Genomic DNA, 12,284 nt, shown 5'->3' on the forward strand with positions numbered 1-12,284 from the left:
TCTAGATTGTACTGATTAGAATACTTTACAAACTAAATTCACAAACATAAATTTGATCTTGTTGAAGCCTTAAAAAAATATTTCCTAGCAAAAAGTTGTATTCAGAAAAGGTGTAGGAAGAGAAAATGTTGTTTGGGCCCATGCACCAATGAGCACAGGCCTCTGAAAACAATACGACGCCATCTTGGGTTCACCTTCACATTTTATTATCGTTTTATGTTTATACAGTCTGCGGTGTGGATATCTGCAGATCTCAGACAGCAGTGGATTTAAAAAACAAAACAAAAAAATGTTTGTCAAAGAATACAGTAAGTGCAATAAACATGAAAGTGTGTGTTATTTGTGCTAAAAAGTTACGCAGTGGGGCTTTAATGTTTTTTTTGGCTGCACAGGTGACCAATAGAAAGAGAAAGGAGCAGAGTCAATGAAAGATTAAAGCCTCCACTGCAGAGACGGCGAGAGGAGGGGAGGCTCGGGGGGAGGAGGCCTGACACATCTTTTTCTGTCGGAGCTAAAAATACTGAGAGGAGCAGGGGGCGGAGCCAAAGAAGAGGGGTGGGGCAGAGTGAAGAGGGAGGGGCTTAGGGCTGGGTGTGTGTGAGAGTGTTTCCATAGATATAAACCAGTGTTTTAAACTTTCACAACAAGAACCACCAAAGAAAAGAACTACACCAGGTCTAAAACAGGATTTATCCAGGTCTAATCTGGGACTAAACCAGGTCTATAACAAGACTTTTTTAGGTCTAATCTAGGACTAAACCAAGTCTAAGACAGGACTTTTAGAGGTCTAAAATAGGACTTTTCCAGGTCTAATTTAGGACTAAACCAGGTCTAAAACAGGATTTTTCCAGGTCTAAAAGTAGACTACATCAACCCCACTGTAGTTTAAACAGAAATGGTCCAAAGCAGGACAGAAAATTGGGTCAAATAAACTGTAAATGAGGCAAAACCACAAACTGAAGAGCTCCAAGTCCCACCTGAAGGAGCTCATGTACCTGCATTTGGACAGGTACCACAGTTTGAGAAACGCTAACCCTCATTCAGGTGTTTTATATATATATATATATATGTGGTGTGTGGCTAGGGCCCAATTAAAGATGCATTATGTAACATCACTGGTAAAGTTTGTGCCAAGAGTCTGCCTCAAATGCCATGTCCAGAGGAGTGTGACTGCAGCAAACAGCCCTTTACACACTCACAGTCACTTTCACACGCCCCCTGTTCTTCATTCACTCCACACTCAGTGATGGTTACTACTGGAGCCACAGCTGCCCTGGAGCAGACTGTCAGAAGTGAGGCTGCCAGTCTGCACCTTCTGCCCCTCCCTCCAACACTCACACACACCACAGTCATTCTATTTATTTCTTCTTCTTCTTTTTTTTTTTGTAACGACCTGGTCAAGAGGCAAGATACCACTAGCCTGATTCATTATCTGGTTTCACTTTGTAGAAACCGCATGACTTCACAGCATTAGAATTTGTTCGCTCAATGGTAGGCAAGTACTTTTTTATTTAACCAGTTGCTGTCATTTGGTCGTGACGTATGTAATGCTCCAAATCCCGTAGGAAGAAGAACGATAACGTCTTTCCTCTTGATAAAATTCACCAAACATTCTCTTTGTTCAGGTTCTAAATGTTACGTGCCAGTGGAGTGGACTCAAAACTATGACAAAATGCAAAAGTAACAGGGTTTATTAACCAGGGAGGACAGGCGGTGGAGAGATGAGGAGCCAGCTGCCGGGATGCAGGAGTCTTCAATGGCAGGAACATCTGGTAGACGAAACAATCTGGCAGAGTCTGGCAGAGTCTGGCAGGAGAGCTGGGCCTTGTAGCAGGCTTGATTGCAGATGGTGTTCAGGTGCTCCCAGCAGACTCCGCCCACATCCACACCCAGAAGACTCAGGACAAGCAGGGGCGTGACACTAAATCCTCCATCTTGGAAATAGTTGCCAACACAGAATGTACAGCTTCGTCTACATCCATCTCGACACTTTGTTTGTTTGATTACTGACTACTTGCTTTTAAAAGTAACTAAGTTAGATTACAAGTTACTTTATTAGTTACTTTCAGCAGCAGCTGATCCCCCACCCCCTTCTTGAAGGCAGACAACACTTTGTCTCCAGCACAGAGTGTAAAACGAACCTTTATGTTGCCATCCTTAGCTGAAATAAAATCAAAATAATGTTTGTATTTCCAGCTGCTCGAGTCGTCCCTCTCTCCCTCCACTGTTTACATCTGACTCGTGGCGGAGCCGACATGACGTAACGTCATAGGAAACTAAATAACCTACATCGCCCTGAAAGACAAAAATAGTAACGCACAGTGTGTTAGATAAGTAACTTAAATCTGACACTGGTTTGGAAACAACACTAGACATTAAACTAATCATTACTGAAAAAAGTAGTCGGACTACAGTAACGCGTTAGTAAGTAGAGAGTTAGTGGCATCAGTGGCTGTACCACAAAAGGAACCCAGACAGGAGGCACGAGTTTGACGTCATGACTTCACAGGTCACAGCTGATTGGCTGGTGCACGGTCTACATCTTCTGGGGTTCTTGTGAAAGGTCTAGTGTATTCTGATTCCTGACCCAGACGCTGGCGAGAAATGAAATTGAACGAAGGCACTAGGTGACACTATCCTGACTAAAATAACACAAAAGCACAAACAGAATTCACTCACACATCAACCATAGAATGAAATAGTGAAATTAAAAGCCTGTACATTGATCCTAGGCATTGTGGGTAAAGAACCTTGCCTAATGACAAGGTGCTCCACAGTCTAGACCAGGGGAAGGACTGGGACAAAAAGACAGTCCTGGACTTTTCCTTCACAAATTAACCTATGGGCAATTTGGGACTGTCGTTTATTATTATCGTATTACCGCCCTCTGCTGTAAGTATGACCCACAACCGGTACAACAGATGACCGTTCTGGACTTTTCCAGAATGTACAGATTGCCAGTCCGCCCCTGTCCAGACCAGACCAGACCAGACCGAGACCTGCTCAGCAAAACAGATGTGACCAGGGGCCTCATTTATAAAAACTGCGCAGGAGTTGTCGTAAGTCAGTGCGTACGTCTAGTAGCTACGAGAGGCGTGCGCCACGCAAACTCCATATTTAGAAAATCCACCTCACGCACCAAACCGCAATCTTTGCTTTATAAATCCCACCTGCAACTAGAATTTGCACACGTAAACCCACGTCACGTCACGACCTCTCCACACCTCCACCTCACCATAAAAGGAGCATGTAAAGTGACTCGTGACTGAGATTTCCCTAAACATGAGCCGATAATCAGTGGGTTTGATCGAGCCACACGGGACAGAGGGAGGAGGACGCTCCACGCAGCACCACGTGATCACGACAAAGACTTTATTAAACAAGGTTTAATAAATAAATACAAAACTAAAAGTGACAGCAATGACTCATCTGTTCATTTAATCATATTTCATAATATTTAGGCAGCACATCTTTAAAGTTGCATTCATTAAATCAAAGTCTGGCTCCTGCTGCGTCCAAGGGAAGAGTTTTGTCTCAGGTCGGATCATTATTTCATCCTCTGTGTTGGTCACAGTCTGTGTTCTATAGAAGTCTATGGTCGCGGTGTGGACTGTGGGAGTTTCAAATGTATAATATTGTGGAGAATAATGAGTGGAATAAACAGCCCTTCTCCGTGTTTTGTGAACCAAACTCTTAAATGCCCAAATCAGAAGGTCATTCTTCTATATACGTGGATTTTCTGATCAAACTCTTCCTCAAACTCTGTTCACTTCTGCTTCCTCTCCACGAGTGTCGCTTTTTCCCCGTGTCTCCAGACTTTGCGTAGAGCTTACAGGAGGTCCCGAGTTGGCGTAGAGTTAAGCAAAGAGCCACGCCTTAGTTGAGGTTCATAAATACCGCGGTTGGCGTAGAGAGCGCGTACGCAAGGATTTTTGCATAAGCAAGATTTATAAATGAGGCCCCAGATGAGGTTTTGACAGGCAGCTTTGGCCACATGTGTAGATACAATTCCAACTGATAGATCAGGATCAGCCCCTGTGGCCCTGCCCTTCTCGCCTGGACACATGTAAACAGCTATCTGTCCCTGTCCCCCTCCCCTCCAGGTTTTAGCCCCCTCGTCCTCCCCCCCGTCCCTGTCCCTGGCCCGTCCCTCTGCATTCTCTGGTCTATTTTTGCCACTCGTCTCTAAATAAGGCTGTGTGTCTGTGGATGTGGGGCGGCCTGCAGGGGGCAGCGTCACGGGGGGTCGGGGTATAAAAGGCCCGGGATGGAGGGTCATTGGTCTGATCGCTCTCACCTCCGCCCTCTCTCCCCTCCTCTCCCCTCCCCTCCCCCTCCTCTTCCTCTCAGTCGTACTACACGAGGCTAATCAGATGAAAACTTTGCATTTGCTTTTGATCCAAAACTCTGGAGATTTTTGTTGCGGACGATGTGTTTTAGAAAACTTGGAAACTGGACCCAAAGACGCAGCAACAATTCAAGTAAGTGGTCCCAGAGGTGAGACAGAGAGTCCATGTGATGATGTAAGAGCTGCTGTGTGTTTGGTGTCACTGTTCACCTTTCACTTTAGGGCTCACATGTGCACAGGCGCAACACGAGCCAAAACTCTACTCAAGTAACAGTAACAGTACTTCAAAATGATAGTATTCAGCAAGTACAACGCAGTGGTGCAAGAAATACTCAACTAAAGGTAAAAAAGTAAGACAATACTTGAAATAAAATCTGTTATTTTTAAAGGACAGACACAAAAATGAGACAAACAAAATCAGATCTGAAGAAACACAAATGTTTAAATCATTTCATATTGTCACATAAAACTTGTATCACTTTAGACTCACTCGCAGAGGGAAGAGGAAGCACTACTGTTACTCAAGTAAGAGTACTGTTACACTGTGGAGTACATCTCTCAAAGAGTACTGTTACACTGTACTGTATATTACATAAGAGTACTGTTACACTGTACTATACATTACTCAATAAGAGTACTGGTACACTTTGCAGGAAAATTACTCAAGCAAGAGTGCTTCAATAAAATATTTCTGAAGTAGGAGTAAAAGTATGCTGATAGAAAAGTACATTTTTTTTTGAAAAAGTTACTCATGTAAATGTAACTGAGTAACTGTAACTGAGTACTACCCACCTCTGCTCTTATTAGTTACTAACTAAGGGGTAAGTTAGTGTCTTGTTAGTGATTCAGCTGCTGGTACGAGTGAATACTGAGCACTACTGCGATGAGATGAACAGAGCAAATGACTGAATACTTTTAAACCATGGGCTTAGACAAAAAGTACTGCATACCAGAGACCAGTGTAGCTGTCCATTATACTACTACTACTAAGAGTTATGTTTGTATTTTTTCCAATGTCAGATATTGTGAAGTGTCATTTATTGATATGAGTATCAGTATTTATCATTTAAACGAGCTATAGTGACATACTGTGGTGTCCAGTGAGAGCAGACGTCACTGTGAACGTCATGACAACAAAGAGCCACAGGCTGTGAGCCCCTCATATGGAGAGCTGCACATCACACAAGAACAATTTATTTATTTATTTTTTTCATTTGTACCAAAATGACTACACAATGCTGCTGAATCCTGCGTGTATCACCAATTAAGAAAATCAAACAGGAGAATAAAGTGCATCACAGTGGGCGTGTACCGGTGGAAATAAGCAAATAAATCAAACATGCATGAATGACTCCAAATACAACTTCAGGGTCAGTGAGAAGAAACTACTGTAACATAGTTAAAGCTCTGAAAAGTCCAGTTTGCAAAATAGACCTGATGTACAGTGACATAAGATTTGAAGGCCGTGCAGAGTCTTTTATGGCTCAGATCTATTTGTTGAACCCTGCACCTGCTCCTCCCTCTGCACAGCTCAACATCAGATCCAGATCAGAGCGGCTTTGGGACGCTTCTGGAGAGAACTGTACTCTTGTCCACAGTTTGTGCAAATGTTTTCATCTAAAAGAAAGTTAATAGTTACTACTCCTGAGCAAGACCTGCTCAAGCAGGTCCAGTTCTATTAAGGACCAAGATCCTGGCTCAGATCTCTCCTCTCCCTCTCTCCCTCTCTCTCTCTCTCTCTCTCCTCTCTCCCTCTCTCCTCTCTCTCCCTCTCCTCTCCTCTCTCTCTCTCTCTCCCTCTCTCTCTCTCTCTCTCCTCTCTCTCCTCTCTCTCCCTCTCTCCCCTCTCTCTCTCTCTCTCTCTCTCTCTCTCTCTCCTCTCCTCCCTCCTCCCTCTCTCCCTCTCTCCCTCTCTCTCTCTCTCTCTCTCCTTCTGTGGTCGTGTCCATCAGCTGTCTGAGTCTAACTTTACCAACACAGGAAAAAGCAGCTGTCTGCATCTCCTCTTCTCTCTCTTTTATCAAGCCAGGACCAAACCAGGTCTAAACTAGGACTAAACCAGGACCAAACCAGGTCAAAACCAGGTCTAAACCAGGTCTAAACCAGGACCAAACCAGGTCTAAACTAGGACTAAACCAGGACCAAACCAGGTCTAAACCAGGTCTAAACCAGGACCAAACCAGGTCTAAACTAGGACTAAACCAGGACCAAACCAGGTCTAAACCAGGACCAAACCAGGTCTGAACTAGGACTAAACCAGGACCAAACCAGGTCTAAACCAGGTCTAAACCAGGTCTAAACCAGGACCAAACCAGGTCTAAACTAGGACTAAACCAGGACCAAACCAGGTCTAAACCAGGTCTAAACCAGGACCAAACCAGGTCTAAACTAGGACTAAACCAGGACCAAACCAGGTCTAAACCAGGACCAAACCAGGTCTAAACCAGGACTAAACCAGGTCTAAACCAGGACCAAACCAGGTCTGAACTAGGACTAAACCAGGACTAAACCAGGTCTAAACTAGGACTAAACCAGGACTAAACCAGGTCTAAACCAGGACCAAACCAGGTCTAAACTAGGACTAAACCAGGACTAAACCAGGTCTAAACCAGGACTAAACCAGGACCAAACCAGGTCTAAACTAGGACTAAACCAGGACTAAACCAGGTCTAAACCAGGACTAAAGGACTAAACCAGGACTAAACCAGGTCTAAACCAGGACTAAAACCAGGTCTAAACAGGACTAAACCAGGACTAAACCAGGACTAAACCAGGTCTAAACCAGGTCTAAACCAGGTCTAAACCAGGACTAAACCAGGTCTGAATCAGGACTGAACCAGGTTTAAACCAGGACTAAACCAGGACTAAACCAGGTCTAAACCAGGTCTAAACCAGGTCTGAATCAGGACTGAACCAGGTTTAAACCAGGTCTGAACCAGGACTAAACCAGGACTAAACCAGGTCTAAACCAGGATTAAACCAGGACTGAGCCAGGTCTAAACCAGGACTAAACCAGGTCTAAACCAGGACTAAACCAGGACTAAACCAGGTCTGAATCAGGTCTAAACCAGGTCTAAACCAGGACTAAACCAGGACTAAATTAGGTCTTAACCAGGACTGAACCAGGACTGAATCAGGTCTAAACCAGGTCTAAACCAGGACTAAACCAGGACTAAATGACCCATCTGTAAAAGAATACACTTTTTACTCAGCTGCACATAAATCACATTCTCATATAGATGATTTTGTTATCAGTAACTCTCTCTTCCCTAATATAACGGACACAAAAACACAGCCCATCACACTCTGTGACCCCGGCCCAGTCGGCTTTACACTCAACCTCAATCTGCATAAACTCAATACATCTGTCCTCAAAGACGCACACTCTGACACCCTCATTAAGAGAGTGGGCGTCCTCTCTAGAAATGAATAAATGAATGACTCTCCAAAGTCCTCCCCACCAATTATTTGGGCAAAACAGTTCTTAAAGGTCTAATAACTTCTTACTCCACCTAGAAATAAAAAAAATAAATAAAGAAAGAAAGAATTATAACTTGAAACAGAATGAGAACAAGGAATAAAACAACTTGAAGCATCAATTCCAAGCAATCCTAATAATGAAAATGAAAAGAAGAAAATACAAGGCTCAACTAAATGAAATTAATCTAAAAAGCACAATTTTATTATTATTTTTTTAAACAAATCCGTCAAGAACACTTTCATCACAACAATAAATCTGAAAAAATACCAAAAAAAAAAATCAACAATAACTACAATAAATAATTCAATTTTCAAGGAATTCAAGGAAATTTTATTTTTTTTTATCTCAGCGATGCATTTTTTGACCACTTTTGGAAACTACTTTCACCCATTTTTTAAGACAAATCACAAAACCAAACTCAGAAATGGCAGACCACATGAACACGCTACAATCTCATTCATCTTGAAACCAGAGACAGATAAATAAATGGACAGAGCTAAAGGAATAACCGCCGCGTTCCAAATAAGAAACTCACATGTGGCTCTTCTGGCTCTGACTGATCCTGGCTCCCACTGACTTACATTGGAATACTACGCCCCTCTTTCTGTGTAACTACTGCAGTGAGCCGCGTCATTTTGGTCTTAAAATGTTTGTATTAACTGATCCTGGTGGGTTTTGTTTTTTGTTTTTGAATGCTGAATGTCACACGTGCTTAGTCCACTTTTTTTTATATAGTCTATGCTTGAAACCCCACAAAGATCCAACTCTCCCTACTAACTACAACTTTATCGCTCTTCTCAACATTGAACTTAAAAATGTCACAAAAACTCTCTCCCATAGATCTAACAAAATTACTCCAATCATAATCCACACCAGACCAGACTGGATTTATAAAGGGCAGACACTCACTTTATCATCTTTGCTTCTGTTTCCTTACGGCCTCTTGTATATAACTGTGATATACTCTATTTATATTGCCACATTCCTTTTTTTTAACTTACTGTACATAGACATTTATATAATTTATGTCTGATTTGGCACCAGTCTCTTGCTATTTTATTTATTTTATTTTTTTTTTATTGCTACTTATGTAGAGCTTTATTACAATTTTTATACTTTCCCGCCTTCTTTATTATTGTAATATATAGTGATGTAAGTAAGAAAGTAAGTAAGTTTTTCTTTATTTTGACATTTGTTACAGGTAGACATTTGTCACAAAGACAATTTTACAGAGCATTTTTCAGCATTATTCATTCAATCCACACCCGGTGATGGTAAACTACTATTGTAGCCACAGCTGCCCTGGGGCTGACTGACTGAAGCGCGGCTGCCATGCCAATCTGCGCCATCGGCCCCTCCGACCATCACTTACGCACACACACCACTTTCATACTAGGCAATGTGGGTGAAGTGTCTTGCTTAAGGACACAACAGCAGTTTTTGCAACTGACGCCTCCCTGTGGCTCCTGATTTTCCCAGTGTCTCCCATCCAAGTACTAACCTGGCCCTGCCCTGCTGAGCTTCTGAGATCTGATGGGATCAGACTTTGACAAGCCGGTGTGACCACATATGTGTGAGCTACTGTGTCCAAGGCATTTCCCTTGTGGATCAACAAAGTGTGTCTAAGTCTAAGTAACACACACAGGCTCATCAATACCTAACAAAAGAACAACTTGACACAATCATTGTTAGCCTTGATCCTGAAAAAGTCTTCAGCAGAGATGTCTGGTCATTTCTCTAATCCACCTTACAGAAATTTGACTTTGGAGAGTCGTTCATTGATTGGGTGAAAAATCTGTACACATCACCATGAGCCACTGTAACTACTAATGAACTCACTTTACACAAGGGACTAGACAGGGATGTCCACTTTCTCCATCCCAGTTTACTGTATTCACTGAACCACTTACTGCTGCTGTACGATGGAACAATCTCATTTCCTGCATTCAGACACCAAATATCCACCATAAGATGAGCTGATGACACAGTTTTACTTTCACAAAACCCACAAATATCACCAGCTAAAACTATCAAACTCATGAAAACATTCTCACAAACCTCCGACTGCTCCATAAACTGGCAAAAGTCTTTCATTCTCCCAATAAACACCAAGTGAGATGTGACAATCCAGCCCCAGTCCCCATCTGCACGTCACACCTCACTTACCTGGGTGTCAACTTCTCCTCCAGGTTGTCAGACCTGTTTAATCTCATCTGCACCCCACTACTTAAAACAACAACAGACAAACTCCAACAATGCATGAACCTTCCACTCTCGCTCACAGTTAGAAAAGCCGCAGTCAAAATATCCAAACTCTCCAAAATCAACAACTTTTTTTCTGTGTTTCTGGTTCCATTCTTTAGATACAGTAATCTTACAACTCAACTGGAAAAAATAACCATCAAGGATCAAACCGACGACAAAAACCTCAAATACAAAGCGAACAAGATGCCCCAAATTTTTCTGGAAATGGATTCAGGTGGGACGAGATACAGTTTCCACGAGACAAAACGAGACACGAGATTGGATCTACGAGAATGAGACAAGATGAGATTTTTCACGAGAATTAAATTGTGCAATCCAGTTCACAATTTTATTAATTTTTTTTATTTTTACTTAATTTAATATTTCATAAGGGGTTGGATTAAATAAGCTTTACATTTTATGTTGTTGTTGTTTCTGTTGTTTGATTGTGCACTAATGTCAAGATGAATGATACTTGATACGTTGAATTGTAAAAGAACGTAAAATATATTTCTGCTGTCATTCTAACAGTGCTTTTTGGAACTATGCTACTTCTCAAAAAATGTAATCCACAAGTATTTAACTACATTTTTTATCCAATCTGAATGTAAAAACATGGAAAAAAAAGATCTTTTTCAGCATGTGCGTACAATCTTGTGGCAATTTTGTCTTGCGAGATCTTGTCCCATTCGTAATAGTCATAATATCCGTCTTTCGGACGTCCCATTTCTCAGACAGTCAATTCATCAGCTTGTTTCACTTCGTGGAAACCGTTTGACCTCGCAGCATTAGGATTCGTTCGCTTGACGGTAGGCAGGTTGTTGCGTTTGTTGGATTTTCCTGTTCTTCGGACATACTTGAATCAGGCAAAGACACGTTTTGGCTTCTTTGTGTCTTTTATTCCAACATGTGTGGCACAACATCACAGCGGCAAGATCTCATGTTTTTTTCCAACAAGATAGCGGAAGTGAACTGAACAGGAAATTTGTACTTGTAAAAAATAAAACATTCACAGTACAAAATAAAGTGCATAATAAAGTTAAAATAAAATAATACTGTGTATGAGAACACAAATCAAACACAGGTACTTTTTTTATTTAACCAATCACTGCTGTTTGGTTGTGATGTATTTAATGATCCAAATCCCATAGGAAGAAGAACAATAATGTCTTTCCTCTTGATAAAATTCACCAAACATTCTCTTTGTTCCGGCTTTAAATCCTCAATCTCGGGAATCGTTGACAACACTTCGTCTACATCCATCTCAACACTTTGTTTACTGTTGTGCTGTTCCGAAAAAGGGACACAGACACACGCCACGAGTTTGACGTCATGGCTTCACAGCTCACAGCTGATTGGCCGGTGTGTGGTCCACAATTTCCTGGGTTCTTGCAAACCGTCTAGTGTATTCTGATTCCTGACCTAGTCACTGGAGAGAAATGAAATTGAGCGAAGGCACTAGGTGGCACCAGCCTGGCTAATTAAATCCACTTCCTGTTTTAAATATACAACAATATCCTCAGCTCTGACAGCCTGGTAGAAATTCCATAAAATCAAACTCACCCCTCGGTCCTTCAAAACTATCACCTATCTGGAATAACCCCGAAATTCTCAGCAACAACAAAACACTTTCTTTCCGTACACGATCTGACAAAGGTGTAACACATTTAGAATACACCTTTCACAATAACACATCTGTACGGAAGCCGAGAGGGGTCACAACAAGCAAACAGCGCTGCTGGACACTCCAGGTTTTCAAGCTTTACCATCTTGTTCTTTTTTCCTGAGGTCGTTTTGGCAGAGCTTGGACTTTGTTTTGTATATTTTATCTTTTTTTTAACCTCTGTCTAATCAGTTCTTACCTTTGTACCATTTCAAGCTCTTCATTGGACTTATACAACTTGGACTGCTATAAAGGTTTTGCACCGTCACGTGTCCCCCATGGCAACAGTACCTACACCGCCATGACACTGGACACACTATATCATTGACTTCAGCAGCATCGGAGAAACATGGGCAGGTTTTGTTGTGTATTTGGTTGTTCTAGACGCGATTCTAGAAACAATTTGTTTCTTCTCTGTTCCTCTGGAAATGACTCATCAGGAGCTCAAACAAGGGAATTATTGGAAAAAAAGACACGGATTATGTCTAGAGAACATAAACCATGAAGAGATTTCCAATGGCACAATCAAGACACACTCACGTCACTTT

General features: G+C 41.9%; 1 long non-coding RNA gene across 1 annotated transcript in view; it reads left to right on the plus strand.

Annotated features, from left to right (window-relative positions):
* The first annotated feature begins 4,324 nt into the window (after window positions 1-4,324).
* Window positions 4,325-12,284, plus strand: part of LOC129412415 (uncharacterized) — a 62,807-nt gene continuing 54,847 nt past the window's right edge. The window contains exon 1 of the long non-coding RNA XR_008633715.1: window positions 4,325-4,481. This is a non-coding gene — a long non-coding RNA (uncharacterized LOC129412415). The remainder of the gene's footprint in view (window positions 4,482-12,284) is intronic.

The sequence above is a fragment of the Boleophthalmus pectinirostris genome, unplaced genomic scaffold (assembly GCF_026225935.1).
Source record: "Boleophthalmus pectinirostris isolate CB_2022bp ecotype Guang Dong unplaced genomic scaffold, ASM2622593v1 HiC_scaffold_8, whole genome shotgun sequence".
NCBI classification, from domain to species: Eukaryota; Metazoa; Chordata; class Actinopteri; order Gobiiformes; family Gobiidae; genus Boleophthalmus; species Boleophthalmus pectinirostris.